A 27,345-nucleotide genomic window follows, 5' to 3' on the forward strand; every position below is an offset into this window, starting at 1 on the left:
TACTCTTGTCATATTTTGTGCAAATCGTGTTCATTGCCTTTAGGCAATGTTGGAGATGGAGATTGTGCACCTTAAAAAGTGTTTCCCTGTTGTATTTTCAATAGTTAACTGGATTAAATGTTCTAATGATTTGTGTAATCGAGAAATATAATTTTCTCTTTCACTTATGTTGTTATAATAAAATATAACTGTTTGTACAGCAATTTGTGGTGTGTCTCGCCCAGGTAATTCAATGTTGAACCCCCACTGATCAGCATTACTTTTTCCATTAATTTCCCCTCATTTTATAAACATTTATTAAAGCAAAACATCACTAAAAATACCAACAAAAATATAGAGTGAATGTATCAGTCAAATAGGGACTGGTTTTATTTGGGGAAAAGTAAGTTAATTTCAATACAGCCATTATTATAAAAAAATGAATTAACTTAAAACAAAGTCCATTTAAAAACATTTATATATATATATATATATATATATATATATATATATATATATATAAAAAAAAGTAAATTCATTAAAAACAAGTTCATTTAAAAAAGTTAATTTAAAATACATTTAAATACATGCATTATTCTAATAAATATATAAATTTCTTAAGTAATAAATACATTTAATATACAAATAAATAAATAATTTAATAAAGTTCTTTAATACATTATAATACAAATCACACACACACAAAAATCATTTTAATAAATACATAAAATTATTATTTTTTTAATTATTCCGGGAGGCATCAAATATACTGTAGAAAACAAACATATGAAAAATTAGATTTGTTAGCTGCATGATAATCACATCAATCAAGTTAACAGTATGACAAATTCAGTCCTGGAGGACCAGTGTCCTGTAGAGTTTAGACAAATAAACACACCTGAACCAGATTATCAATCTCTTACTAGGCATACCACAAAACTTCCCAGCATGTGTATTGAGGCAAGTTGGAGCTAAACTCTGCAGGACACCGGCCCTCCAGGACCTCTGCCCTAAACCCAATGTGTGCAAAACTCAAAATTTGAATTAAAAAAAAAACATGCTTTGGCTCATTTAAAATCCCTTTTAACTTGTGTGGACCAGTGTTCTTACTAGTTGGTTGTCATGATATTTCCCTCTATAAGTGAGAACATTTGGCCCTCAAACAATTACAATCAAACCTGTATATATACACACACACACCCACAAACACAACCACACACAGGTAGGGAGGAAGAGAGAGAGGAAGTTTACCTTCTTGTAACCATGTGACACGGTGACGTCATGTGATTGGACCACTGCCCAGTTTAAGACCACTGGCCCACTGACCCCCTCTCACTTGACTCACCAACTACCCTGCAGCAGCAACAACCACATCTTTTCTGAGGTGAGTCAGTTTTAGTTTTCTACAAACAGTGATTAAAAGTTGTAACTTTACAACTAAAAAATAAATTATTCCAAAAAAAATGTAAAGTGATAAGGGCCTATATGACAGTGACATGATAGGCAGAGACTGTAATATAATAGACCCTATTCTGACAGGATTTGGTCAGAGAAGTGTTTCTGACTGGAAAAATTATTTTCTGAGGTATTTTTTTAACTGATTTCAAATAACATTAGTGATTTTTAAAAGATAATGAAGTCATGACATTAATAAAACCCATTCTGACAGGATTTGAAGAATTGAATATGAAGGAAAATTAAATCTTAAATCTTTACTTCACAATAAATATTATCAATAACTTTCAATAAATAACTAATTCAATACATTTAGTGAATGAATAAATAAATTCCTGTGCAGTATGAAGTTAAAAAAATAGAATAATCCTGTCAGAATATAAAGTAAAAAAAAGAAAGGAGGTGGGGGATCTCTGACAGGAAAACACATTTTCTGATCTAAATCTTGACTTCACAAGAAATATATTTTAAAGATTTTTTCAGTCCCTGACAGGAAAGTTTATTTTCTAAGTAAAATCTTTACTTCACGAAATCTGTATACACCATATAGTCCGAAAAATACGGCAGCTTCTCTAAACGGAAGAGTGAGCAGGGGACTAAGCCGTTGGTTACAATACACAAGCCTCACCGCTAGATGCCGCTAAAACACTCTGCACATAAAAAAAAAAAAAAAAGGAGAAATCCTGTCAGGTTATGAAGTAAAAAGAAAAAAGTATGCTGTCAGAGACAGCCCTTTTTTACTCCCTGACAAGAAAGTTCAATACATCAAAATCCATTACATGAATTAATTAATAAATTCTTGTGAAGTATGAAGTATGAAGTAAAAAAAAAAAGATAGCCCAATTGTAACTTTGTATGTACAGTAAATATATTAACTGCATTGTGTTCTGTTTGAATCAGATTAACAAGTTTCATAATTACCCTTTCTGTGTATTTGTTCCTAGCATCACAATGGCAACATGCAGTCCATACAGCCGTCCAGAGCCACTCAAATGTAAATGTGTTGCCACACGTGTCACAAGAAAGGCGGGAGCCTATGTAAAGTGTGGAGACAAAATAGAAGGAGAGCAACACAGATTTACAGCATTTAGTGTTGTAACAGATGGGAACAACACTTACATTTCATCGAAGAATGGTGAGTATAGCAGGAACAACTGTGACCCACCAAGTAAACAACTGTAAAATCAACAGATCAACAGCAAAAAAATAAATCTCTGAAAAACTCAAAAGAGTGCAGTTTTCACAGTCCATTATAATTGCTGCTTGTCACTAAGATCTTAGGATAAAAGCTAAATGTTGTGGCCTCAAGAGACATTTATCAAAAACTATACTATATTAAAGTAAAACGTTGGTCATAATTAACAGCTCTAAATGATCAGTGAATGTCTGTACATCATTAACACACAAAAATTCAATAGTACAACTCAAGCAATTTTGATTACCTTGAAAACTTTTTGGACTATTTCTTTACAATTTAAAATGATTGTAACGCTACAATAATGTGCAGCTAAAAAAGTATTTTTGAATAATAAAGTACTTTTGAATATACTTACATATTTGATGAAAACAATAAAACAACATTTAGTACAGTATTGTGCAAAATACCAGTGCATAATTAAATCACTATAATTAATGTTTGGAAATATAAATCATGCACCGTTTTAAAATACGTCTCAAAGTTCTGCACAATACTGTTCATTTAATAATATAACAGATTTGTTATATACATCAAAATCACTTAAAATTATATTAAACTATGACTTAAGGATACACTGATTATTTAAAGGGGTCATGAAAAACTTTTATTGAGAACAAGATTCCAATCTGACTGATTATGATGTAACAGAGATGACAGAAAATGCATAAATTTATTCAATGCCTCTCTGGCCCTTCACTTGGTGTTTAAGTGAACTCACAGATGAGAGAAAACAGGATTAGTGGATTAAAAAATAATATTACCTTTCAAAGGATCCTAATGTAAAGGAAGTTTTCAAAAGAGTTCCTCATGTAATACAGACTTTGTATTTAAAAAAAATTGTAATCATAGCAGTGGGCATTTACACTGAAGTGTTTAAGGAGACACATCCCTTTAATTTGAGTATTTAAATCAGAATATCATTTAAACATGCAGTTCATGAACCCTCTAAACGTTTTATCCACATACTGATTTTTTTTACTGAGTTTGAATTACTTTTAAGTGATTTATTTTTCATTTTGTACACCATAGGAGAGACCCCAGAGTTTGAAGAAGGGGCCAGCTATGTGGTAAAAAACCACAATATATCAGATAAATATGGCAAGCAGACAATATTCGTCAAGTCATCAACCAGTAAATTTAAAACCTCCCCACTGAGTCTCACCGAAGATCAGGAGAGAAGGGCCAGAGAGATCCTTGTTCCACATTCCCCTCTGGTCTCAGTGGACAAAGTGGACCCCTCTGAAGGGGGGTATGTCAGTCTCCTGGGAGAGATAGAGGAAGTAAGTACATTAAACAGAGGCATCTCATTCTTCATTCTCACGATCAAATGCAAATTTAACAAACCTTAAAAAAAAAATCTATGTTGAATGTTTACAAATTGCTCTGTCATAGAGCACTATGCACCAGTCTTAAGCTGCTTAAAGTCAAACACACGTCAAAGGAATAGTTCACCCAAAATTATCATAATTTATATAATTCTTTGCTCTGCTGAACACAAAAGTTGTTATATGTAAGTATGTTTGTAATCAAGCAGTTTTAGGTCCCACACTGATTTGCTTAGTATGAACAAAAAGTGTATTCTAAGTAATCTCAATCAAACATTCTTACAAACACATTCCTTTGGATTTAGAAGAGCAAAGAAACTCAATAACTTGATGACAATATTCATTTTGGGTTGAACTATCCTTTATGGGATATTATAATTCTGCAGAATATAGAATGAAAGATATGTGGGCAACCTTCATGCTTTTTTGGTGGGGACATGTTCGAGTAATGTACTGTACTGTAACATAATGCCAGTAATGTTACCTCTGCTATGTGATTTGTAGTTGCAGGAGGTGAGGATGGCACAGGTGCAGTTTGGCAAAGTGCCTGTCCTGGACTTGAAGTTGAACTGCAACTCATTGCCAGTGGAGGTTTCCCTGTGGAGAGACGAGGCTCTTATCCAGGTGTTGAACGGAGACACAGTGGAGCTGACCCACCTCCGCCCAAACACTAAAGCAAATGGAAAAATTAAATTTAATTCTTCCACATACACCACTGTAAAGGTACACTATGTAATGCATAATATTATTTCTTTAAATCAGTCTCTCTCAAACTCGAGCCCCTCCCATCACTACACACATCTGAAATATTGGTAACATAAGTTAACACAACAACTTATGATATTAAGCTTATAATCTGCCTTTTTGTTTTCTATATTTTATTATTATCTATTATTATTTTTTAATGCTCACGTCATGCTAATAAAACAGAAAATCGCTTATGAATCTAAGTTTTTTGTGATGGGTAGGTTTAGGTTAGGGTAGAGAATATACAGTTTGTACAGTATACAAATCATTACATAAATGCATAATGATCCCAGGAATACCTGTGTGTGGGCATGTGCATAGGTTGGGGGGGAGGGGTTACATGAAAGTGAGAGAGACTGAGCAAGACAAAGTGAGAAATAATGTTAATCACAGCTTATTTAAACATGCCTGTAAACACAGATCTCAGAGAGGCGGCTCATTGAGGAGATGGTGGAGGTGGTCGGAGTATCTTCCGGAATCGGCGTGATCGTGCTTCTGGGGGTGGATTATGAGGAGTACGTTGTCCCAGACACTATGTATTCAGGAGACACGGAGGACCTTGTGGAAAGGCTACCAATAAAAATGAAAATCAAACATATCAACAACCGGGTGCTAAGCATCGAAGAATAAAACTTTAATTATATCTGTCCAAATTTAATAGGTTAAGGTAGTAGAATCATTTTTCCCCATTGTTAAAAGATTATTTGTTCAGCTGTTTAATTTGTGTGCTAGTATAATATAGTTAATTGTTTGTTTATATGTTTTGCAATTGGTTTTCGATAGTTCTTCTGTTTAATTTGTATTTATCAAAATTGTATTTATTTATTTATTTTTGGTTCAATTAAAGTCATCAGAAAATTCTCAGTTATGTCAGTTTTAATTCTTTTCACACATACACACCACAGCATAGGCTATATATTACTGACAGTACAACAGTCTCATGTGATAATTACTTACATTTTCATCACAATAGTATATTAAGTTACAGAACTTAGTAGGTTTAACAACATTTGTATGACAAAAAAGTACTCCGAACATTTAAATAAAAAGCAATACACAAAACATTTACAACGTAAACATTTGAAATCAATATTTAACATCAAAAGTATAAGTGTTGAGTGTTTTATAAACAGATTGCCAATGCCAATTAAGTCTAGGATACTGTGATAAACACCACAGCTAATAGACACATATGAATGGATGTTTAAAACATTTTTATACTGTTCTATAAAGGTAAAATGATGCCAAAAAGATTTGCATGCACGAGGTAAGATTTGTATAGTGTATACAAGGTTGCAAGCGTAAATTAATTTTGCAAACTCAAGAGCAGACTTGAAATTGTTTCAAGTACACGAAAAACAGACTTGCTTTTACTGTCATTAAGTGTAGTTCATGTATTATGAAACCGCAGCTTCAAGCTAACGCAAAATAAACATGATCTGTATTCTTTTGACCTTTATTTCTCTGCAGTTTCACAATAAATGAAAAACACTTTTTTTTAAACGCAATTTCCATCTTTACGAATCTTCTCTTGCATTTGGTTATTTAAATTACACTTGCAAATCCTACCATATGCTAGTGATGTTACATATGACACTGAAGCTTCAAAGTGCGTGAGCAGCGTGTGCCGGAGAGCGTATTGTTTTCAGAGAATCAAGTGATCCACGAAAAACTAAGCGTCACGTTCTGTCCAATCACGTGCGCGTTTCGGAATGTTCGAACCCCAGATCTTACTTTACGAGTAAATTTTCATTCAGACTTATTCAATTACATTTTAAATATCCAGCCATAAAAGTAAAATATTTCGAAAAAAAATAAATAAATAAAAATTATATATATATATATATATATATATATATATATATATATATATATATATATATATATATATATATATATATATACACACACACACACACACACACACAGTTTAGGCTTTCATTTGTGCACGTAGCTTGAGTCGATCTCACTGATCTTTATATGATCATATTATAGATCTATGGAATTTGTGGTCGCTGCTTCGTTCTACGGAGCGTCTTTCACGGCCTCTTGGCTGTTATATATTTATTAACCACTAGATGGCGCTGTTTTGGACACTCGCGAAGCTTTCGATCTTTTCCCGAAACAGTCAGGGGAAACCCTCAGTGCTTCACGACGCTTTATTTGCCCATCACTACCTTATGCATGCGATTTTTTCCCCATCTACCTTTAAACATTTAAGGAAAATTAGTCTAAATGCCAAGTGGTCTAGAGAAAGACTAATTAAACTCGAGCGTGATTCATCAGTGTTATCAAACTCGGTGCTGCCACGTGCTAACGACAGTCCTCCAGCATTTAGTGTGAGGACAGGAAAGCCCTCCTTTATTTTTCCATAGTAATATTAATATGCCGATGAAATAACTTAATAAACAGTACATACATTTAAGCATACTTACCATTTTGAGGTCTCCTTCTAAATAAGTCGTGAGGACTGAACAACAGCAATGATAACTTTCTTTCTCACATCGTGTGCAACGTGACACATAACAGCGTCAGTATCCGCCTACTCTACGTCATTCGGAGTGGTTCATGGGATACGTAGTTCACAACCTGAGAACTTTAGTTTACATTTAGTCACGTAGCAGACGCTTTTATCCAAAACCACTTACAAATGAGAACAGTGGACGCAATAATCAACAAAAGAGCAATGATATATGTGCTATAACAAGTCTCAGTTAGCTTAACACAGTACACATAGCAAGGGCTTTTAAATAATATAAATAAAATAAAACAGATAGAATATGAATATATATATATATATATATATATATATATATATATATATATATATATATATATATATATATATATATATATATAGATAGATAGATGGCTAAGAACTCACCACCAGGAGGGAATAAGTTGTTATTTATCTTCTTTTAGAATCAGAATCAGAATCAGAAAGAGCTTTATTGCCAAGTATGCTTACGCATACAAGGAATTTGTTTTAGTGACATAATCATTATAAAATATGATTTAAAATTTTTGTTGAAAGATATATTTATATATTCTTCTGCCAGTGACCATGCTATTCATCTTGTTGTCAGTTTCTTTTGTTACACTGTCAAAACATTTATTTATTCACAAAAACACATTTGTCAATATTTAACCTGTATTTTATGCTAATAAATTGAAACTATCTATCTATCTATCTATCTATCTATCTATCTATCTATCTATCTATAATCTGACTGTTTCTAATCTATCTATCTATCTATCTATCTATCTATCTATCTATCTATCTATCTATCTTCTGACTGTTTCTATCTATCTATCTATCTATCTATCTATCTATCTATCTATCTATCTATCTATCTATCTATAATCTGACTGTTTCTATCTATCTATCTATCTATCTATCTATCTATCTATCTATCTATCTATCTATAATCTGTCTGTTTCTAATCTATCTATCTATCTATCTATCTATCTATCTATCTATCTATCTATCTATCTATCTATCTATCTTTATATCTATCTATCTATCTATCTATCTATCTATCTATCTATCTATCTATCTATCTCAGACTAAAAACAGTCAAACTTAAAACTTTTTAAACTTCTTAAACTTTTCAAACTTTTCAAACTTTTTCAGACTTTCTGGTCAGGCTTTCTCAAGCCAACTTAAAGTTTGTCTTGACGAACTTTTTTATCTAGTTATGTTGGCTTGTTGCGCCAACATACTGTTATGCTATTTATTATGTTGGCTTGTTGCGCCAACATACTGTTATGCTATTTAAACTTCTTTTTTTTCTTATTATTATTTTTCTGACAGAAATTCTGTACGCTACTCCTCCTAGGGCTTTAAAGCCACAAGCCCCAAACTCGGCAGACACCTGCGGGATAGAGCGGTGGTGTGTGCTATATCTTTTCAGAGTGATCAGACTTAAAGTTTTTTTTTTATTAATTTTTAAATGTCAAATTTCATTACCCATAGACTTACATTGTCTGAGAAAAATTGCGCCCCTACAGTTGCAATGACATTTAGGGGCGGAGTCGGGTTTCGTTTCACTTTTAAACTGGTTAAAAATACTGCTGCTCAGCCCAGGCTGTCTACACGGAGCCGAGAACTAGCGAATTCATTCTTATTTAAGACCTTTTAAAAACGCGATTACACGCAATCCACACGTTAGAACACACCAAGAGCTAAATTCAGATGTTTCTGAACTGTTTAAAGTAATAACATTATATATTCGCGGCAGCCAACTGCTCGCGAGCTGGCGATGTATTTCTCTGAACACTTGAAGTCCACAGAGAATTTACAGCCTTTCGCATTAAAACACTGCAGCGAAACGGCACAAAACAATTAGAATAATATATTATATGGTTTTAAAGTAGTTTTGGCCACTGTCACGCTGGTCTTAGCTGGTTTCTAACTGAATCATCATGCTGAACGTCACAGATGAGCTCGCGATGTATTTGTCTGAACACTTGAAGTACACATTTACAGCCTTTCACATTAAAACACTGCAGCGAAACGGCACAAAACAATTAGAAGAATATATTACACATATGAAAATGAGTGTGTATATGTGCTTGTGAGATTTCTCTGTCAGGCTTAACGTCGCAGCAATTGCTCAGCGTTGCATAACATGGTAAAGGAGCTACACTGAGACCAAAAGGGTCGCATGCATCACTGATTATTTTTGTACCTACTTATGTGTTATGCTATGATTTAATATGACCATTTATTAAAACAGAAATGTGTATTTTAAGAATACGATTTATAACGTGCTCCGAGCATTCAACACATCAAGTTGGCTTCAGCCCCGCGCTGCGGGAAAGCTGAACTGAGCAGCTGATGGCGCGTGTGCACGAGAGAGAGCCGCGCGTATCGCGGACAGGGACAGCAACACTGAACAGAGCTGTCGTTCAGGACGTTCACTTCCTCCTGGACCTGAACGAACAAATTCAAATCGCAGTTTAAATAAACAGAAAAAAGAGCGAAAAGCAAAAGAGCTCAATTCAGCAGCGCGGTGTTCTGGTGTTCAGGGCAAGCAGAGACGCGTCTCAAAGTCTTCTTGCTTTTGTACCGACAACAAATACATACAAAATATGTCGAAATACCCGTGTTGGAAAGTGTGTTCGAATAAGTATGTGGTTATGTCTTAAGTGAAAGTAAAGATTTGCAAAAAAAAAAAATCGGATGTGTATCATCATAATGGATGCGTTTGTCTCTTAAAGGGACCGCGCCTAATTTACTAGCTCTGCTGTCAGAGTCTTTAATGTATGAAAATGAAAGTAAATCACTCACTGCTCTTGACTGAATTACCTTGTAGTACAAGAATTTATCCAAAGTCAATCCAAAAATAAGATAGAATTGTTTTACTAGTGGGTGCAGGCCACTAGTTCATTTATGTAAGTGAGTATGGCAAAATAGTGATCTGTGAAATATTATACCCACTAATTCTTCATACAGTAGGCTACCAGTGAAATTGATTAAAAAAATAATAATTAAGGACCTGCCCATGTTTTGCTTAAGTGTTTCTTTCTTTAATTGTTAATGCAACCTTTTCACACCACAGACTGAACCAAATTAAGCATTTCTTGCTTGGTAACTGTTCAACAAAGTATTGATAGTTGTGTAAATATTGTCATACTGACAGTCTGAAGTTTTGGTTGATTCCATTACATATCTTTTTATCAAAGTTATCCGAAATTATCAAGATGAATTTGTTCTGAGTTATTGTCATATATTATTACCATTTTCTAAACTACAGCAAATAAACTGTGATTATGTGAGAAATGTTGAAGGTGTCTGAATACATTTTGGTTTGATTGTGTATTTTATCTTACAGTGAAGACTATGCAGTGCTATTTTACATTAACAAAAACAAACTTAAAAAAAGTAAACATTATGTAAATAGCACAAATAAATAAATAGAATGAACATACAGTACAAATTAAACAATTTTAAACAGTGTGTAACTGCATCATCTATACAAACCATTGTGCTTGGACCCCTTATGATCTCCTTGATTTAAAATGCATTGTTTCAGTAATCTTGTGTGTCGTTGCCCACAACGCAACGGTGGCAGGACTGTGAAATACATACACGAGAAAAATAGGCATGACTTATTTCACATCCAGCTAGACAACCCTGTCATAGCTGTTATCATAGCCCAGGCTTTTTATTAAAAAAAGAAAACAGCAAGGGAGCATGGAAAAAGACTGTTGCAGGTGTATTTTTTTATGGCATTATTATGTGTATTAATTTTGCAGCGGGGCAACTCAATGTTGGGCACACAAGTACTTTGGCTCTTTTGCTCCATGGCCAAGATGGCCAAGCCAACATCAAAGTTAGTTCACTAACTTTTAATTCTAGTTATGTTGGCTTGGCAACAAGCCAACATACTGTTATGCTATTTAAACTTATTAAGTTGGCTTGAGAAAGCCAACTTACTGATATTCTATTTAAACTTATTATTATGTTGGCTTGGCAACAAGCCAACATACTGTTATGCTATTTAAACTTATTTTTATTTTTATGTTGGCTTGGCAACAAGCCAACATACTGTTATGCTATTTAAACTTATTTTTATTTTTATTATTATTATTCTTCTGAGAAAAAAATTCTGAACGCTACTCCTCCTAGGGCTTTAAAGCCACAAGCCCCAAACTTGGCAGACACCTGCGGGATAGAGGGGTGGTGTGTGCTATATCTTTTCAGAGTGATCAGACTTAAAGTTTTTTTTTTATTAATTTTTAAATGTAAAAAAAAAATAAAAAAATTGCGCCCCTACAGTTGCAATGACATTTAGGGGCGGAGTCGGGTTTCGTTTCACTTTTAAACTGGTTAAAAATACTGCTGCTCAGCCCAGGCTGTCTACACGGAGCCGAGAACTAGCGAATTCATTCTTATTTAAGACCTTTTAAAAACGCGATTACACGCAATCCACACGTTAGAACACACCAAGAGCTAAATTCAGATGTTTCTGAACTGTTTAAAGTAATAACATTATATATTCGCGGCAGCCAACTGCTCGCGAGCTGGCGATGTATTTCTCTGAACACTTGAAGTCCACAGAGAATTTACAGCCTTTCGCATTAAAACACTGCAGCGAAACGGCACAAAACAATTAGAATAATATATTATATGGTTTTAAAGTAGTTTTGGCCACTGTCACGCTGGTCTTAGCTGGTTTCTAACTGAATCATCATGCTGAACGTCACAGTGAGCTCGCGATCATGTATTTCTCTGAACACTTGAAGTACACTTACAGCCTTTCACATTAAAACACTGCAGCGAAACGGCACAAAACAATTAGAAGAATATATTACACATATGAAAATGAGTGTTTATATGTGCTTGTGAGATTTCTCTGTCAGGCTTAACGTCGCAGCAATTGCTCAGCGTTGCATAACATGGTAAAGCAGGGAGCTACACTGAGACCAAAAGGGTCGCATGCATCACTGATTATTTTTGTACCTACTTATGTGTTATGCTATGATTTAATATGACCATTTATTAAAACAGAAATGTGTATTTTAAGAATACGTTTTATAACGTGCTCCGAGCATTCAACACATCAAGTTGGCTTCAGCCGCGCGCTGCGGTAAACTAAACTGAGCAGCTGATGGCGCGTGTGCACGAGAGAGAGCCGCGCGTATCGCGGACAGGGACAGCAACACTGAACAGAGCTGTCGTTCAGGACGTTGACTTCCTCCTGGACCTGAACGAACAAATTCAAATCGCAGTTTAAATAAACAGAAAAAAGAGCGAAAAGCAAAAGAGCTCAATTCAGCAGCGCGGTGTTGTTCAGGGAGCAAGCAGAGACGCGCCTCAAAGTCTTCTTGCTTTTGTACCGACAACAAATACATACAAAATATGTCGAAATACCCGTGTTGGAAAGTGTGTTCGAATAAGTATGTGGTTATGTCTTAAGTGAAAGTAAAGATTTGCAAAAGAAAAATCGGATATCATCATAATGGATGCGTTTGTCTCTTAAAGGGACCGCGCCTAATTTACTAGCTCTGCTGTCAGAGTCTTTAATGTATGAAAATGAAAGTAAATCACTCACTGCTCTTGACTAATTACCTTGTAGTACAAGAATTTATCCAAAGTCAATCCAAAAATAAGATAGAATTGTTTTACTAGTGGGTGCAGGCCACTAGTTCATTTATGTAAGTGAGTATGGCAAAATAGTGATCTGTGAAATATTATACCCACTAATTCTTCATACAGTAGGCTACCAGTGAAATTGATTTAAAAAAATAATAATTAAGGACCTGCCCATGTTTTGCTTAAGTGTTTCTTTCTTTAATTGTTAATGCAACCTTTTCACACCACAGACTGAACCAAATTAAGCATTTCTTGCTTGGTAACTGTTCAACAAAGTATTGATAGTTGTGTAAATATTGTCATACTGACAGTCTGAAGTTTTGGTTGATTCCATTACATATCTTTTTATCAAAGTTATCCGAAATTATCAAGATGAATTTGTTCTGAGTTATTGTCATATATTATTACCAGTTTCTAAACTACAGCAAATAAACTGTGATTATGTGAGAAATGTTGAAGGTGTCTGAATACATTTTGGTTTGATTGTGTATTTTATCTTACAGTGAAGACTATGCAGTGCTATTTTACATTAACAAAAACAAACTTAAAAAAAGTAAACATTATGTAAATAGCACAAATAAATAAATAGAATGAACATACAGTACAAATTAAACAATTTTAAACAGTGTGTAACTGCATCATCTATACAAACCATTGTGCTTGGACCCCTTATGATCTCCTTGATTTAAAATGCATTGTTTCAGTAATCTTGTGTGTCGTTGCCCACAACGCGACGGTGGCAGGACTGTGAAATACATACACGAGAAAAATAGGCATGACTTATTTCACATCCAGCTAGACAACCCTGTCATAGCTGTTATCATAGCCCAGGCTTTTTATTAAAAAGAGAAAACAGCAAGGGAGCATGGAAAAAGACTGTTGCAGGTGTATTTTTTTATGGCATTATTATTTGTATTAATTTTGCAGCGGGGCAACTCAATGTTGGGCACACAAGTACTTTGGCTCTTTTGCTCCATGGCCAAGATGGCCAAGCCAACATCAAAGTTAGTTCACTAACTTTTAATTAAGTTGGCTTGAGAGAGCCAACTTACTGATATTCTATTTAAACTTATTATTATGTTGGCTTGGCAACAAGCCAACATACTGTTATGCTATTTAAACTTATTTTTATTTTTATGTTGGCTTGGCAACAAGCCAACATACTGTTATGCTATTTAAACTTATTTTTATTTTTATTATTATTATTCTTCTGAGAAAAAAATTCTGAACGCTACTCCTCCTAGGGCTTTAAAGCCACAAGCCCCAAACTCGGCAGACACCTGCGGGATAGAGGGGTGGTGTGTGCTATATCTTTTCAGAGTGATCAGACTTAAAGTTTTTTTTTAATTAATTTTTAAATGTAAAAAAAAATAAAAAAAATTGCGCCCCTACAGTTGCAATGACATTTAGGGGCGGAGTCGGGTTTCGTTTCACTTTTAAACTGGTTAAAAATACTGCTGCTCAGCCCAGGCTGTCTACACGGAGCCGAGAACTAGCGAATTCATTCTTATTTAAGACCTTTTAAAAACGCGATTACACGCAATCCACACGTTAGAACACACCAAGAGCTAAATTCAGATGTTTCTGAACTGTTTAAAGTAATAACATTATATATTCGCGGCAGCCAACTGCTCGCGAGCTGGCAATGTATTTCTCTGAACACTTGAAGTCCACAGAGAATTTACAGCCTTTCACATTAAAACACTGCAGCGAAACGGCACAAAACAATTAGAATAATATATTAAATGGTTTCAAAGTAGTTTTGGCCACTGTCACGCTGGTCTTAGCTGGTTTCTAACTGAATCATCAGGCTGAACATCACAGCGAGCTCGCCATGTATTTCTCTGAACACTTGAAGTACACATTTACAGCCTTTCACATTAAAACACTGCAGCGAAACGGCACAAAACAATTTGAATAATATATTAAATGGTTTTAAAGTAGTTTTGGCCACTGTCACGCTGGTCTTAGCTGGTTTCTAACTGAATCATCAGGCGGAACGTCACTGTGAGCTTGCGCTTCAGCCCCGCGCTGCGGGAAACAACTGAGCAGCTGATGGCGCGTGTGCACGAGAGAGAGCCGCGCGTATCGCGGACAGGGACAGCAACACTGAACAGAGCTGCCGTTCAGGACGTTCACTTCCTCCTGGACCTGAACGAACAAATTCAAATCGCAGTTTAAATAAACAGAAAAAAGAGCGAAAAGCAAAAGAGCTCAATTCAGCAGCGCGGTGTTCTGGTGTTCAGGGAGCAAGCAGAGACGCGTCTCAAAGTCTTCTTGCTTTTGTACCGACAACAAATACATACAAAATATGTCGAAATACCCGTGTTGGAAAGTGTGTTCGAATAAATATGTGGTTATGTCTTAAGTGAAAGTAAAGATTTGCAAAAAAAAAATCGGATGTGTATCATCATAATGGATGCGTTTGTCTCTTAAAGGGACCGCGCCTAATTTACTAGCTCTGCTGTCAGAGTCTTTAATGTATGAAAATGAAAGTAAATCACTCACTGCTCTTGACTGAATTAACTTGTAGTACAAGAATTTATCCAAAGTCAATCCAAAAATCAGATAGAATTGTTTTACTAGTGGGTGCAGGCCACTAGTTCATTTATGTAAGTGAGTATGGCAAAATAGTGATCTGTGAAATATTATACCCACTAATTCTTCATACAGTAGGCTACCAGTGAAATTTATTTAAAAAAATAATAATTAAGGACCTGCCCATGTTTTGCTTAAGTGTTTCTTTCTTTAATTGTTAATGCAACCTTTTCACACCACAGACTGAACCAAATTAAGCATTTCTTGCTTGGTAACTGTTCAACAAAGTATTGATAGTTGTGTAAATATTGTCATACTGACAGTCTGAAGTTTTGGTTGATTCCATTACATATCTTTTTATCAAAGTTATCCGAAATTATCAAGATGAATTTGTTCTGAGTTATTGTCATATATTATTACCACTTTCTAAACTACAGCAAATAAACTGTGATTATGTGAGAAATGTTGAAGGTGTCTGAATACATTTTGGTTTGATTGTGTATTTTATCTTACAGTGAAGACTATGCAGTGCTATTTTACATTAACAAAAACAAACTTAAAAAAAGTAAACATTATGTAAATAGCACAAATAAATAAATAGAATGAACATACAGTACAAATTAAACAATTTTAAACAGTGTGTAACTGCATCATCTATACAAACCATTGTGCTTGGACCCCTTATGATCTCCTTGATTTAAAATGCATTGTTTCAGTAATCTTGTGTGTCGTTGCCCACAACGCGACGGTGGCAGGACTGTGAAATACATACACGAGAAAAATAGGCATGACTTATTTCACATCCAGCTAGACAACCCTGTCATAGCTGTTATCATAGCCCAGGCTTTTTATAAAAAAAATAAAACAGCAAGGGAGCATGGAAAAAGACTGTTGCAGGTGTATTTTTTTATGGCATTATTATTTGTATTAATTTTGCAGCGGGGCAACTCAATGTTGGGCACACAAGTACTTTGGCTCTTTTGCTCCATGGCCAAGATGGCCAAGCCAACATCAAAGTTAGTTCACTAACTTTTAATTCTAGTTATTATTATTATTCTTCTGAGAAAAAAATTCTGAACGCTACTCCTCCTAGGGCTTTAAAGCCACAAGCCCCAAACTCGGCAGACACCTGCGGGATAGAGGGGTGGTGTGTGCTATATCTTTTCAGAGTGATCAGACTTAAAGTTTTTTTTTTATTAATTTTTAAATGTAAAAAAAAAATAAAAAAATTGCGCCCCTACAGTTGCAATGACATTTAGGGGCGGAGTCGGGTTTCGTTTCACTTTTAAACTGGTTAAAAATACTGCTGCTCAGCCCAGGCTGTCTACACGGAGCCGAGAACTAGCGAATTCATTCTTATTTAAGACCTTTTAAAAACGCGATTACACGCAATCCACACGTTAGAACACACCAAGAGCTAAATTCAGATGTTTCTGAACTGTTTAAAGTAATAACATTATATATTCGCGGCAGCCAACTGCTCGCGAGCTGGCAATGTATTTCTCTGAACACTTGAAGTCCACAGAGAATTTACAGCCTTTCACATTAAAACACTGCAGCGAAACGGCACAAAACAATTAGAATAATATATTAAATGGTTTTAAAGTAGTTTTGGCCACTGTCACGCTGGTCTTAGCTGGTTTCTAACTGAATCATCAGGCTGAACATCACAGCGAGCTCGCCATGTATTTCTCTGAACACTTGAAGTACACATTTACAGCCTTTCACATTAAAACACTGCAGCGAAACGGCACAAAACAATTTGAATAATATATTAAATGGTTTTAAAGTAGTTTTGGCCACTGTCACGCTGGTCTTAGCTGGTTTCTAACTGAATCATCAGGCGGAACGTCACAGTGAGCTCGCGCTTCAGCCCCGCGCTGCGGGAAACAACTGAGCAGCTGATGGCGCGTGTGCACGAGAGAGAGCCGCGCGTATCGCGGACAGGGACAGCAACACTGAACAGAGCTGCCGTTCAGGACGTTCACTTCCTCCTGGACCTGAACGAACAAATTCAAATCGCAGTTTAAATAAACAGAAAAAAGAGCGAAAAGCAAAAGAGCTCAATTCAGCAGCGCGGTGTTCTGGTGTTCAGGGAGCAAGCAGAGACGCGTCTCAAAGTCTTCTTGCTTTTGTACCGACAACAAATACATACAAAATATGTCGAAATACCCGTGTTGGAAAGTGTGTTCGAATAAATATGTGGTTATGTCTTAAGTGAAAGTAAAGATTTGCAAAAAAAAAAAATCGGATGTGTATCATCATAATGGATGCGTTTGTCTCTTAAAGGGACCGCGCCTAATTTACTAGCTCTGCTGTCAGAGTCTTTAATGTATGAAAATGAAAGTAAATCACTCACTGCTCTTGACTGAATTACCTTGTAGTACAAGAATTTATCCAAAGTCAATCCAAAAATCAGATAGAATTGTTTTACTAGTGGGTGCAGGCCACTAGTTCATTTATGTAAGTGAGTATGGCAAAATAGTGATCTGTGAAATATTATACCCACTAATTCTTCATACAGTAGGCTACCAGTGAAATTTATTTAAAAAAATAATAATTAAGGACCTGCCCATGTTTTGCTTAAGTGTTTCTTTCTTTAATTGTTAATGCAACCTTTTCACACCACAGACTGAACCAAATGAAGCATTTCTTGCTTGGTAACTGTTCAACAAAGTATTGATAGTTGTGTAAATATTGTCATACTGACAGTCTGAAGTTTTGGTTGATTCCATTACATATCTTTTTATCAAAGTTATCCGAAATTATCAAGATGAATTTGTTCTGAGTTATTGTCATATATTATTACCACTTTCTAAACTACAGCAAATAAACTGTGATTATGTGAGAAATGTTGAAGGTGTCTGAATACATTTTGGTTTGATTGTGTATTTTATCTTACAGTGAAGACTATGCAGTGCTATTTTACATTAACAAAAACAAACTTAAAAAAAGTAAACATTATGTAAATAGCACAAATAAATAAATAGAATGAACACACAGTACAAATTAAACAATTTTAAACAGTGTGTAACTGCATCATCTATACAAACCATTGTGCTTGGACCCCTTATGATCTCCTTGATTTAAAATGCATTGTTTCAGTAATCTTGTGTGTCGTTGCCCACAACGCGACGGTGGCAGGACTGTGAAATACATACACGAGAAAAATAGGCATGACTTATTTCACATCCAGCTAGACAACCCTGTCATAGCTGTTATCATAGCCCAGGCTTTTTATTAAAAAAAGAAAACAGCAAGGGAGCATGGAAAAAGACTGTTGCAGGTGTATTTTTTTATGGCATTATTATGTGTATTAATTTTGCAGCGGGGCAACTCAATTTTGGGCACACAAGTACTTTGGCTCTTTTGCTCCATGGCCAAGATGGCCAAGCCAACATCAAAGTTAGTTCACTAACTTTTAATTCTAGTTAAGTTGGCTTGAGAGAGCCAACTTACTGATATTCTATTTAAACTTATTATTATGTTGGCTTGGCAACAAGCCAACATACTGTTATGCTATTTAAACTTATTTTTATTTTTATTATTATTATTCTTCTGAGAAAAAAATTCTGAACGCTACTCCTCCTAGGGCTTTAAAGCCACAAGCCCCAAACTCGGCAGACACCTGCGGGATAGAGGGGTGGTGTGTGCTATATCTTTTCAGAGTGATCAGACTTAAAGTTTTTTTTTAATTAATTTTTAAATGTAAAAAAAAATAAAAAAAATTGCGCCCCTACAGTTGCAATGACATTTAGGGGCGGAGTCGGGTTTCGTTTCACTTTTAAACTGGTTAAAAATACTGCTGCTCAGCCCAGGCTGTCTACACGGAGCCGAGAACTAGCGAATTCATTCTTATTTAAGACCTTTTAAAAACGCGATTACACGCAATCCACACGTTAGAACACACCAAGAGCTAAATTCAGATGTTTCTGAACTGTTTAAAGTAATAACATTATATATTCGCGGCAGCCAACTGCTCGCGAGCTGGCAATGTATTTCTCTGAACACTTGAAGTCCACAGAGAATTTACAGCCTTTCACATTAAAACACTGCAGCGAAACGGCACAAAACAATTAGAATAATATATTAAATGGTTTCAAAGTAGTTTTGGCCACTGTCACGCTGGTCTTAGCTGGTTTCTAACTGAATCATCATGCTGAACGTCACAGATGAGCTTGCGATGTAGTCTGAACACTTGAAGTACACATTTACAGCCTTTCACATTAAAACACTGCAGCGAAACGGCACAAAACAATTTGAATAATATATTAAATGGTTTTAAAGTAGTTTTGGCCACTGTCACGCTGGTCTTAGCTGGTTTCTAACTGAATCATCAGGCGGAACGTCACAGTGAGCTCGCGCTTCAGCCCCGCGCTGCGGGAAACTGGACTGAGCAGCTGATGGCGCGTGTGCACGAGAGAGAGCCGCGCGTATCGCGGACAGGGACAGCAACACTGAACAGAGCTGCCGTTCAGGACGTTCACTTCCTCCTGGACCTGAACGAACAAATTCAAATCGCAGTTTAAATAAACAGAAAAAAGAGCGAAAAGCAAAAGAGCTTAATTCAGCAGCGCGGTGTTCTGGTGTTCAGGGAGCAAGCAGAGACGCGTCTCAAAGTCTTCTTGCTTTTGTACCGACAACAAATACATACAAAATATGTCGAAATACCCGTGTTGGAAAGTGTGTTCGAATAAATATGTGGTTATGTCTTAAGTGAAAGTAAAGATTTGCAAAAAAAAATCGGATGTGTATCATCATAATGGATGCGTTTGTCTCTTAAAGGGACCGCGCCTAATTTACTAGCTCTGCTGTCAGAGTCTTTAATGTATGAAAATGAAAGTAAATCACTCACTGCTCTTGACTGAATTACCTTGTAGTACAAGAATTTATCCAAAGTCAATCCAAAAATCAGATAGAATTGTTTTACTAGTGGGTGCAGGCCACTAGTTCATTTATGTAAGTGAGTATGGCAAAATAGTGATCTGTGAAATATTATACCCACTAATTCTTCATACAGTAGGCTACCAGTGAAATTTATTTAAAAAAAAAAATAATTAAGGACCTGCCCATGTTTTGCTTAAGTGTTTCTTTCTTTAATTGTTAATGCAACCTTTTCACACCACAGACTGAACCAAATGAAGCATTTCTTGCTTGGTAACTGTTCAACAAAGTATTGATAGTTGTGTAAATATTGTCATACTGACAGTCTGAAGTTTTGGTTGATTCCATTACATATCTTTTTATCAAAGTTATCCGAAATTATCAAGATGAATTTGTTCTGAGTTATTGTCATATATTATTACCACTTTCTAAACTACAGCAAATAAACTGTGATTATGTGAGAAATGTTGAAGGTGTCTGAATACATTTTGGTTTGATTGTGTATTTTATCTTACAGTGAAGACTATGCAGTGCTATTTTACATTAACAAAAACAAACTTAAAAAAAGTAAACATTATGTAAATAGCACAAATAAATAAATAGAATGAACATACAGAAAATTAAACAATTTTAAACAGTGTGTAACTGCATCATCTATACAAACCATTGTGCTTGGACCCCTTATGATCTCCTTGATTTAAAATGCATTGTTTCAGTAATCTTGTGTGTCGTTGCCCACAACGTGACGGTGGCAGGACTGTGAAATACATACACGAGAAAAATAGGCATGACTTATTTCACATCCAGCTAGACAACCCTGTCATAGCTGTTATCATAGCCCAGGCTTTTTATAAAAAAAATAAAACAGCAAGGGAGCATGGAAAAAGACTGTTGCAGGTGTATTTTTTTATGGCATTATTATTTGTATTAATTTTGCAGCGGGGCAACTCAATGTTGGGCACACAAGTACTTTGGCTCTTTTGCTCCATGGCCAAGATGGCCAAGCCAACATCAAAGTTAGTTCACTAACTTTTAATTCTAGTTATTATTATTATTATTATTCTTCTGAGACTAAAATTATCAACTCTAACTCCTCCTAGAGCTTTAACTCTACAGACTCCAAACTCGGCCCAGCTCTTCAGACTGATCTCGCCGGGTGTGCTATATCTTTTCTAACTGATCGGACTTATACTTTTCATAAAACTGAAGATTAAAAATCATAAAAATCCCATAGACTTGCATTGAAAAGCCTCTGCTCATCTGAACATTCCGTGAACTCCAACTGTCAAAAATTCAAATCTAAACACACTGAAGCCCATTAGACTCAATCAGACTAACCTATGTACTATTACTAACCCATTCAAACTCATTCAAACTCATCTATCTATCTATATTCAAACTCTATCTATCTATCTATCTATCTATCTATCTATCTATCTATCTATCTATCTATCTATCTATCTATCTATCAAACTCATCTATCTATATTAAAACTAATCTATCTATCTATCTATAATCAAACTCATCTATCTATAATCAAACTCATCTATCTATCTATCTATCTATCTATCTATCTATCTATCTATCTATCTATCTATCTATCTATCTATCTATATTCAAACTCATCTATCTATCTATATTACAACTAATCTATCTATCTATCTATCTATCTATCTATCTATCTATCTATCTATCTATCTATCAAACTTATCTATCTATATTAAAACTAATCTATCTATCTATCTATCTATCTATCTATCTATCTATCTATCTATCATCAAACTCATCTATCTATCAAAATAGAAAAAATAAAAATCATGCTAGCAACATGCTAGTCGCATGCTAATCATGCTAAAATCATGCTAGCAACATGCTAATCATGCTAAAATCATGCTAGCAACATGCTAATCATGCTAAAATCATGCTAGTCGCATGCTAATCATGCTAAAATCATGCTAAAATCATGCTAGCAACATGCTAATCATGCTAAAATAATGCTAACAACATGCTAGTCGCCTGCTATTCATGCTAAAATCATGCTAGCAACATGCTAATCATGCTAAAATCATGCTAGCAACATGCTAGTCGCATGCTAATCATGCTAAAATCATGCTAGCAACATGCTAATCATGCTAAAATCATGCTAGCAACATGCTAGTCATGCTAAAAATCATGCTAGCAACATGCTAGTCGCATGCTAATCATGCTAAAATCATGCTAGCAACATGCTAATCATCCTAAAATCATGCTAGCAACATGCTAAAATCATGGTAGCAACATGCTAATCATGCTAAAATCATGCTAGCAACATGCTAGTCGCATGCTAACCATGCTAAAATCATGCTAGCAACATGCTAATCATGCTAAAATCATGCTAGCAACATGCTAGTCGCATGCTAATCATGCTAAAATCATGCTAGCAACATGCTAGTCATGCTAAAAATCATGCTAGCAACATGCTAGTCGCATGCTAATCATGCTAAAATCATGCTAGCAACATGCTAATCATGCTAAAATCATGCTAGCAACATGCTAATCATGCTAAAATCATGCTAGCAACATGCTAGTCGCATGCTAATCATGCTAAAATCATGCTAGCAACATGCTAGTCATGCTAAAAATCATGCTAGCAACATGCTAGTCGCATGCTAATCATGCTAAAATCATGCTAGCAACATGCTAATCATGCTAAAATCATGCTAGCAACATGCTAATCATGCTAAAATCATGCTAGCAACATGCTAATCATGCTACAATCATGTTAGCAACATGCTAGTCGCATGCTAATCATGCTAAAATCATGCTAGCAACATGCTAATCATGCTAAAATCATGCTAGCAAAATGCTAGTTGCCTGCTAATCATGCTAAAATCATGCTAGCAACATGCTAATCATGCTAAAATCATGTTAGCAACATGCTTGTCGCATGCTAATCATGCTAAAATCATGCTAGCAAAACATGCTAATCATGCTAAAATCATGCTAGCAACATGCTAATCATGCTAAAATCATGCTAGCAACATGCTAGTCGCATGCTAATCATGCTAAAATCATGCTAGCAACATGCTAATCATGCTAGAATCATGCTAGTCGCATGCTAATCATGCTAAAATCATGTTAGCAACATGCTAGTCGCATGCTAATAATGCTAAAATCATGCTAGCAACATGCTATATTAAACCTAATCTATCTATCTAAATCTATCTTTCTATCTATCTATATTAAAACTAATCTTTCTATCTATCTTATGGTTGTATCTATCTATCTTCTGACTATGTCTATCTATCCATCTATCTATCTATCTATATTAAAACTAATCTATCTATCTATCTATATTAAAACTAATCTATCTATCTATCCATCTATATTAAAACTAATCTATCTCTCTATCCATCTATATTAAAACTAATCTATCTATCTATCTATCTATCTATCTATCTATCTATCTATCTTCAAACACTATCTTCAAACTCTATCTATCTACATATCTATCTTCAAACTTTATCTATCTATCTATCTATATTCAAACTCTATCTATCTATCTATCTTCAAACTCTATCTATCTATCTATCTCAGACTGAAAACCGTCAAACTTAAAACTTTTTAAACTTCTTAAACTTTTCAAACTTTTCAAACTTTTCAGACTTTCTGGTCAGGCTTTCTCAAGCCAACTTAAAGTTTGTCTTGACGAACTTTTTTATCTAGTTATTATTATTAAGTTGGCTTGAGAGAGCCAACTTACTGATATTCTATTTAAACTTATTATTATTAAGTTGGCTTGAGAGAGCCAACTTACTGATCTACTATTTAAACTTATTATTATTATTATTAAGTTGGCTTGAGAGAGCCAACTTACTGATATTCTATTTAAACTTATTATTATTATTATTATTAAGTTGGCTTGAGAGAGCCAACTTACTGATATTCTATTTAAACTTATTATTATTATTATTATTATTCTTCTGAGACTAAAATTTTCAACTGCTACTCCTCCTAGAGCTTTAACTCTACAGACTCCAAACTCAGCCCAGATCTTCAAACTGATCTGAAGTTAGTTGCTATATCTTTTTAGACTGATCGGACTTATACTTTTCATAAAACTGAAGATTAAAAATCATAAAAACTCCCATAGACTTGCATTGAAAAGCCTCTGCTCAACTGAACATTCCGTCAAACTCCAACTGTCAAAAATTCAAATCTAAACACACTGAAGCCCATTAAACTCATAGTCTATGTACTATGTACATATTGTATGTACTATTACTAACCCATTCAAACTCATTCAAACTCATCTATCATATCATATCTATCTATCTATCTATCTATCTATCTATCTATCTATCTGTAATCTGTCTGTTTCTAATCTATCTATCTATCTATCTATAATCTGTCTGTTTCTAAACTATCTATCTATCTATAATCTGTCTGTTTCTAAACTATCTATCTATCTATCTATCTATCTATCTATCTATCTATCTATCTATCTATCTGTCTATCTATCTATCTATCTATAATCTGTCTGTTTCTAATCTATCTATCTATCTATCTATCTATCTATCTATCTATCTATCTATCTATCTATAATCTGTCTGTTTCTAATCTATCTATCTATCTATCTATCTATCTATCTATCTATCTATCATCTGACTGTTTCTAATCTATCTCTCTATCTATCTATCTATCTATCTATAATCTGTCTGTTTCTAAACTATCTATCTATCTATAATCTGACTGTTTCTAATCTATCTATCTATCTATCTATCTATCTATAATCTGACTGTTTCTAATCTATCTATCTATCTATCTATCTATCTATCTATCTATCTATCTATCTATCTATCTATCTATCTATCTTCATAGCAACACTCTAGCAACTATCCAAACCAACCTAGAAACCACCCAGGGTATCCTAGCAACCTCATACCAAAATCTTAGAAACCACCCCGGGTAACCTAGCAACCACATAGCAACACCTTAGCAACCACTCAGGGTACCCTAGCAACCGCATAGCAACACCCTAGCAACCATCCCAGATACCCTAGCAACCGCATAGCAACACCTTAGCAACCACTCAGGGTACCCTAGCAACCGCATAGCAACTAAATAATAGATCTATAATATAATATAATATAATGATAGATCTATCTATAATCTGTCTGTTTCTAATCTATCTATCTATCGTTTCTAATCTATCTATCTATCTATCTATCTATCTATCTGTCTGTTTCTAATCTATCTATCTATCTATCTATCAATCTATCTATCTATAATCTGTCTGTTTCTAATCTATCTATCTATCTATCTATCTATAATCTGTCTGTTTCTAATCTATCTATCTATCTATCTATCTATCTATCTATCTATCTATCTATCTATCTATAATCTGACTGTTTCTAATCTATCTATCTATCTATCTATCTATCTATCTATAATCTGTCTGTTTCTAATCTATCTATCTATCTATAATCTGTTTCTAATCTATCTGTCTTTCTTCTGACTGTTTCTATCTATCTATCTATCTATCTATCTATCTATCTATCTATCTATCTATCTATCTATCTATCTATCTATCTATCTATCTATCTATAATCTGACTGTTTTTTACCTTTTTATTTTTACCTTCACAGATGTATGCATCATCTCTCATTTCAAATTATTACAATACAACTGTTTTGACACCATTGAGATTCATGTTATGAATAGACTAAACATTTTAAATTTTCTTCTAAGTTTATGTATGCAAAAGAAAGACAAACTCAAGTAATTATGCTGAAAATATAATTTTATTTAGTTTATGCCCATCTGGATCGCACTTAGTCTGGAACCTCACCCTTAAGCATGACAAACTGGAGAGAAAAGCTCCAGAATGACTTACGCTTGGGATCACTGGAACACACAAGCCTTTCCACCACGTCAAGGTGGCGATCCTTGGAAAGGACATTCACTCTCCATTCATTCTTTATCTAACACACTCATACTCTCTCTCTCTCTCTCTCTCGCTCTCTCTCTCTCACACACACAAACACCCCTTCCCTATTTAACACATTCACACACACATGCACACATGAAATAAACACAGAATGCGATGTTTAGTAATATACACTGAATTTGATTGTATTCTATTTGTATTTCTCAAAATCATTAAATAAAGTTACAAAAGTGTGAGAGATCTATGCAGGCTTTTATATGTGATGTATTTATTCTAAAACACAATACACAGGATCATGATAGCTGTAATATGTCTGTAGAACTCCTGCTCTTACGTTTGAGTGTGCACCACTTACGAAAAAAGTATCCAGAAGAGTGTTGTTTTCTGTTGTACCGGTGCTGATTAGCTGATTGTATCCTTTATCTTCAAACAGATTGAGAATAGGTTTGTTGTGATGAGACAGCTGATCTTCATTAAAGTCTCCACACACTATAATGGGCCTATAATCCATGATCTCCAGAGATGTCAAGAGGGCATTCAGGTTTGCCAAAAATTCTGCTAAATTATAACTGGGTGGTCTGTAGATCACTGCAAGAAGTGCTTGTTTGGGGGCTTTTATCTTCAAAACCAAATATTCCAGGTCAGTGACATTCTGTATGTACATCAGAGGAGAAACTTGAAAGTTGTTCTTCACATAAATTGCCACTCCACCACCTTTCTTATTTGCCAAATGGGCGTAGTTTGTGTAGGATGCATGTCTGTTGCGTTTGTACATGGTGTATCCATCCAGCTGGAGGTATGCAGGAACGGCTGAGCCTGACAGGTGTGATTCTGTGAGACACAAAACATCAGCCAGTAAAAGTTCATGATGGCATTTCAAATCATCTAAATGACACTCCAGTCCCTCTGTGTTATGATGAATGATTTTAAGAGCAGAATTTATTTTTGAATCTTGTACAATGTGAAGGATGGGTTGAATATTCTGAAAATCTGCTTTTGTCATGTTCTCCAAGGAGGCATTTATCTCTGGATCACAGAAAATTTTCTTTTCATCGAAGTCAGTAATGTGCAGTCCTCTGAGTGTTGTTGTTCTGCTGAGTGCAACATATGCCATGCCTGATTCAAATATGCGCTTCAGAGATACAACAGCACAATCTGTTGTCATTCCTTGGACTTTATGGATTGTGCA

General features: G+C 34.9%; 1 long non-coding RNA gene across 5 annotated transcripts; it reads right to left on the bottom strand.

Moving 5' to 3' along the window:
• Positions 1 to 619: 619 nt before the first annotated feature.
• On the bottom strand, positions 620 to 4,627 carry LOC113102248 (uncharacterized). 5 transcript variants are annotated; one of them, XR_003290755.1, is made up of 6 exons: positions 4,442 to 4,627; positions 3,795 to 3,894; positions 2,554 to 2,610; positions 2,356 to 2,468; positions 1,231 to 1,332; positions 620 to 748 (listed from the first exon to the last, which is right to left on the bottom strand). It is a non-coding gene; the product is annotated as an uncharacterized LOC113102248 (long non-coding RNA). The 5 variants fall into 5 exon arrangements; XR_003290751.1 differs by having other exon boundaries at positions 2,356 to 2,610; XR_003290753.1 differs by having other exon boundaries at positions 1,231 to 1,382; positions 2,356 to 2,610.
• Positions 4,628 to 27,345: the final 22,718 nt, after the last annotated feature.

The sequence above is a fragment of the Carassius auratus genome, unplaced genomic scaffold (genome assembly GCF_003368295.1).
Source record: "Carassius auratus strain Wakin unplaced genomic scaffold, ASM336829v1 scaf_tig00217711, whole genome shotgun sequence".
Taxonomy (NCBI): Eukaryota; Metazoa; Chordata; class Actinopteri; order Cypriniformes; family Cyprinidae; genus Carassius; species Carassius auratus.